We start from the raw sequence: 6,054 nt of genomic DNA, 5'->3' as shown, positions 1-6,054 counted from the left end.
ACACCCAGTAACTATCTGTCCTGTGGCTCTGCTCACTACTGCAGGCTTTGGAATTTTCTACCAGATCCTCTGTATTTTAATCAGCAGATTGGAGAAGAGGCAGGGAGCATGCAGGATTATGTGGAAGCTTTTATGGGCCAGATCTGGAAGTGGCATTTATCATTTCTACCACATACTGCTGGACAAAACATCATATGTCCACATCTGACTGCTGAGGAGGCTGGGAAGTGTCAAGCTATGCACACAGGAGGTGAGAGGAAATGGTTTGATAAACAACCAATCAATCTTTGCCATGCAATGTTTGAAATTTTGTTTCCCAATTTATAAGTAGGGCAAAGGGCCTCTACTTTGTCATATAAATTGGCATGATAAAAAATAGGAAAATAGATTATGAGAAAGCTTTAAATATGTAGTGAATATGCACTTATTATAGTGTGTTTCTAGCTTAACCTAGAATTAACTTCATGAATACTGGCTCTATTACTCTTAAACAATAAAGTTCTCTATTGTGGAACAAACCTATTTGAGTTATATGACAATTGTCTGAATAATGGTGGAATTGATTTCAATATGTGATGAAGATGAATTTGTCAATAAAGCCAATCCTTTAAGAACTTATAGAATGTGCACTTAGTCTCCTCCTTACCTTTGATTGGATGGAGGGTTCAGCCAGCATAGCTGGAGTGGTCAGTGCAGCCAGGACCAAGATTTGGCCTCCATGAACAGCATGTTTGGTGAGCCTGGGGCAGTGAAGGTGGCCTGTGTGGTTAGAAGTTTGATTATAAACAGGAAGACTGAATTAACAGGTAAAAGATTGGGATAATGGAAACTGTATGTCTCCTGGTTCTAGGAGTTATATATGTGAAAAGGGAATAAATACTGTAGTACAAGATGCAAATTGGGAATTAATTTGAGCTCATGTTTTTAATATAGATAAACAGATGTAGAAATGAGTATGTGTTTATGTTTATGTGTATGTGTGTGTATATATATGTGTGTGTATGTGTATGTATATATATGTATATATATATATATATATATATATATATATATATATATATATATACAGCGCATAAATGAGGAAACTCACTTACGTGTCCTCTCTGAAAGACATGAGAAGCAGTAGCAGCAGACAAACCAAGCACCAGATATTGGTTTCTAAATATCATTTTACACACACACACACAAGAAAAGAAATCAGGACTGATCAGCCTAGAAATTATGAAGTGAATTTGGAATATCTTGTTATGCTAGAAAGTAAGGAAGTGCTCAGAGAATAATGGAAACATGAAAAAGGACTGAGAACCTAGCTTGAAGTTCACAGCCCATATCTGGGCAACTTAAGCATCAAAGTAATTTTAGTATTAGGTTGAAACCCATTGAATAAAATAGGAGTAGATGAATTTATGCTTATGTATGCATATAATATATGTATATACCTACTGTATCTATCTATCTATATGTGGAGAGAAGGAAGCCTTTATCTTATATTAGAATGTCAGTTGATAGGGGCTGGGGTTGTGGCTCAGTGGTAGAGTGCTTGCCTAGCATGTGTGAGGCCCTGGGTTCAATTCTCAGCACCACATATAAATAAATAAAATAAAGGTCCATCGAAATATATATATATATATTAAAAAATAATGTCAATTGATAAATATATTACAAAGGATAAAATTAGAAAATTTGCCATTTGGTAACCATCATAGTAATAAATGATTTAGGCAAAAACCATCAAGGTATTTTAAAACTAGCAGAGAAGGTTTGATGAGGAATATGATATTTACACAATCTCAAACATCTCCCCACAAATAGTCATTAATTGATGAGCACATAATACTTCTTAATTGACTTTACAATGGAAAAACTTGGCTGACATCATCTTAACCGAGTGATAAAAGTTAACATCCTAGGTAACAAGACAAACCAACATTGTGAGGTGAAATGAGAACACAGCACACTTCTGTAGTATTCACAACAAGATGCATACCCAAATTCAAGTAACTGCCAAACTGAAATTGAGGGACATTCTACCAAGTAACAAAGTGAAGTGTTCTTCAAAAATATTAAGAACAGGGAAGACTGAGGAAGTGTTCCAGATTGAAGGAGACTAAAAAGACAAAACAACACATGATCCTGGATTGAATCTTGAACTTACACACAATATTATTAGAATAAGCAGTGAAATTCAAATGGAGTCTCCAGATTTGATGGTTGTTCTGTGTTGAGGTTAGTTTCTGATTATGATGTCCTGCTGGGGTTCTGTAGGAGAATTGTCTTTGTTTTTAGTAAATGCACACTGAAGTACAAAGGGGTAATAGGGCATTGTGTCTACAATTTACTCTCCAGTGGATAAGAAATTACATAAATATTTATAAACAAGAGGGAGGGAGGGAAGTAGAGAGAGAGAGAGAGAGCGAAGGAGAGAGAGAAGACATAACTGGGCAAGTTATGTTGCCAAATTTCAACATAAAACAATTTGAGAAACTGGATGAAAGGTATTCAGGAGTTCTTTGCAACTTTTCTATAAATGTGAAATTATTTTTAAAAAATTACAAACAAGTTGGTGGAACAGAATGCTTGCACCTTCCAACTCTGGCAGGAGAGATGCTTGGTAAGAACTAGGAGTTACCAAGAGGTGAGAAGGAGCAAAATGTCAGAGAGTGATCAGGGTTCAGAATAAATGACTTAGTTTGGCTTCTGATTTTGTCACCTACCAGTTGGATGATCTGGAAGAAGTCACTTTGACTCTCTAGGCCTCAGGTAATAGTACTGATCTCACAAAAGTGCCATGTGGTTTAAATAATGATAATAATATTAGTGATAATAAAAATAATATATGCGACAGAGCTTTGTAAGTCATAAAGCATAGCAGCAAATGTAAATCATAGTACTACCTTCTTTCTCCCAGAAAACCACAACTAATGAATATAAAACTGTCCCTTAGTCCCCGTATCTCTTTCAGTTCTTTGTCTGGTTACCACCTTAATGTTGTTATTCTCAGAGAAACAAACTGTATCATGGACTGAGAAATGAGAAAGCCCAGCACCTAGAAAGGCTTGCCATGGTGCATGTGTCTATGTCTGTGTGTGCATATGTGTGTGCACATGTCTTAGAAGCATAGGTTTCCAGTGCTTCCTCTGTGAGCAGAGATCCTGTGGGGACTGACGCATGCTGTTATAGATTCATAAACATCTGCTCATATGGCCTGGGTAGTCCCTTCTAGAAGGAAAGCCCCTTGCTTCTGTCACTCTGACAAAAATACTTGTGTACACAATGTTATGATGCAAACCATTCTCTAGCAACTTGGAAAGCAGGGTCCTAACACCACACGCTGCAGATGAGCTGACAGACAGCAGTGTGGGGTAATGAAAACCGTCATTATGGTTTGAACACTTTCCAGAGCCTTTCACGCGCATTCCCTCCAGTGAGCCTTAGAGCAACGGCAACCTGGGAGGCAAATATCACTCTTAGCATTCTTCACAGATCAAGACTTGTCCTGATCAGATCTGGAACTTGCCACAGTCTACAGGGATAATAAATGGCACCCAAGGGACATACCCTCAAGACTTTTAACAATGCCCCTCTGCACCACAGACATTTTGGTATCTCTCTCTCTCCTTTTCCAGAGCCCCTTTCCTGCCATGCTGGTTCTGTTTCTTATGTTCTTGGCTTCTCAGGGCTCCCCCTTCTTGCCACAATGACCCCACCCCCAGATATCTGGTCCCAAAGCATCCTATGCTAAGGTTTCTACTCCAGGTTGTCTGGCAACCTCCTCCCCACGTTCCAGCTAGAACCAGGGGGTTTGCTTCTTAGTCCCTGCTGCTTAAGGCTGTCACTCCCTGTTCTGGAGCCAAGAGAAGAAAATGAGGATGAGGCTGCCCTGCCAATGGCCTCAGGAAGCAGGCCCCAGGGACTCACTTATGTGCCCTCCCTGATTCCCAGGCCAGCTGCCATGTTATCTTCTATCCCATGGAGAGCCTCCCTTTCCTCCTAATGCCAGCAGAAGGAACAATACTGCATTTCTATTTCATTCCATCCCTGTGCATCAGGCTAGATGAAGTTCCAGAAATACCAGGCACCCGTTAAGCTCCTTCTGTCCTGAGCACCACTTGGACCTAGACAGAGAGATGGCTCCACGTCAGACACAGCAGAGCCCAGTGGTCTCTGCTCCATGCTTGAGTAGTAGCTGCTCAGGGGTCTAATCTAACAGAGTCTTACCTGAGAAGGGGCAACTCAGGAGGCAATGGTGTGTCCAATGTGCTTCTGACTCATCCCAGGTCCCTTCTCTGTTCTGAGAGCCCTGAGAAAGAGGTTGGCTCATTGTGGCAGATCTTAGATATAAGAACCTGTGGTGAATGGACCAACACTGACCACCTGGAAACTGGGAACCCTGATCTCCAGTCTGCCTCTGCGAATCCTTGAGCAAAAAACCTTACCTCCACATACATAAGACATAAACGTTAAGGGCCCTTCTGCCTCTGGGCGCTTCTAGTTATCTTGGTCTGCTGGCTTTTCAGGGCTGGAGCTGGGTCCCATTGGATCTCAAGTCTAGAATTCAGGTCTCTTATTTCTGAGCTTTATTCACTGCTGATTCTGGAATGGAGGACTCTGTAGGAATTTGGGGGAGCAGAGGGCACTCTGCCCAACGTGGCCTCTGTTCAGTGGGGTAGAGATATGGCACAGGAACCCAGCAGCTGAAGCCATCATTGCTCTGGTGACTGTTGTTTACCCTGGTGGTCCTGAGGTAGCATGGGAAGAAGCCCAGCAGGCCTACTGCTTTCTTGGAGAGCAAAGCCTCCATCTGTGGCCTGAGGACGGACCTGTGCCCCAGGGACCTCAGGGCTATATTAAAACTCAATTCAGAGATTAGGAGAGAGGAACAGAGAAAACTGAAATGTGCACTTGCTAGCAGAGTCAGCCAGGCATGGCAGAATTTAAAGCTTATTAGAACTGGCTATCTCCCTCCTTAAAATGAGGAATGTAGCTTGTGATATTTTGGAGGTCCCTTCCAGCTTTGACACTTAAGTAAAAATGTAGTTTATTACTTAATGGACTCCCCTCTGACAGTGGGACTTAGGGGGTGAGGCAGGTGGATGTCTTCCTTGGGTTCTGCCCAGCTGAGTATCTGCTGGCCCAGGTCAGAGAAAGGAATAAGGAGAAAGTGAGAACCATTGTCTTTCGCCTCCTTCCTTCCAGCACCTCTATTCCCTGAGGGTCAGAGGATCCCCTGCCATCTCTCCACCCCACAGGAAATCAAACCCAGCTGAACCCAGGGGCACAGAGAGGTGGCCCTGGGCCAAGAGAAGCAGCTGCCTTAGGTGTCATCTTGCTGTGGGGGTGGAGAGGAGCTGGACTTTTAAGGTCTCCTCTGAGACCAGGGTAGGTAATCCGAGCCTTTTCTGCCCTTCTTGATCCCCTGTGAGAGAAGTCTCTAGGGTCCCCTGTGAGCCAGGTCAGTGTCAGCCTAGAGGCCATCTCTCTAAGCTCCAGGACAGGAAGGGTTGAGGTTTCGTGTATGAACTCCAAGGAGCTTGGCCAGTGCTGCAGCCGCAGCCCTGGAGAGAAACACAGCCCAGAGTGCCAGAGGAGGCAGCCACCAGGCACTTCCCCCACAGACAGACTGGGTATTGATCCTGCTTGCTCGCTCCCTCCCTCTCTCCACTTCATGGCGCAGCTAATGGCCTGGAAAAGACTGGCCAGCTGTTCCCCAGCTGTGACATAATGAGCCCAGGGACGATCAATGCCGTTCCGGTCTCTAATTAGGCTGGGGAGCTGGCTGGGGTGAGCATGTAGCCTGTTTCCTGAGGGCGCCACTTCCACTCCAGTCCCCAGCTGCTGTCTGCTGGCAGCCACCTGGGCCCACGCATCTGCGCCCTGGAGGAGTGGGCAGGGCCCTGGAGTGACCCTTGGGAGCTTTTCTGGCCCAGAGTGCCTTCTCCAGCAGCAGAAGTCAGTACTCCAGAACCATGCTGCGGGGAGAACCTGACCTGAATATGAAGCCCCCCCCCATCCCCTGCAGCTTGTTGGCACACCCCTCTCTCTGTCACTGTACAA

Source organism: Marmota monax, unplaced genomic scaffold (genome assembly GCF_021218885.2).
Source record: "Marmota monax isolate L192 unplaced genomic scaffold, Marmota_monax_Labrador192_F-V1.1 WCK01_AAM20220418_F8-fsc00181, whole genome shotgun sequence".
NCBI classification, from domain to species: domain Eukaryota; kingdom Metazoa; phylum Chordata; class Mammalia; order Rodentia; family Sciuridae; genus Marmota; species Marmota monax.
This window is presented reverse-complemented; position numbering follows the sequence as displayed.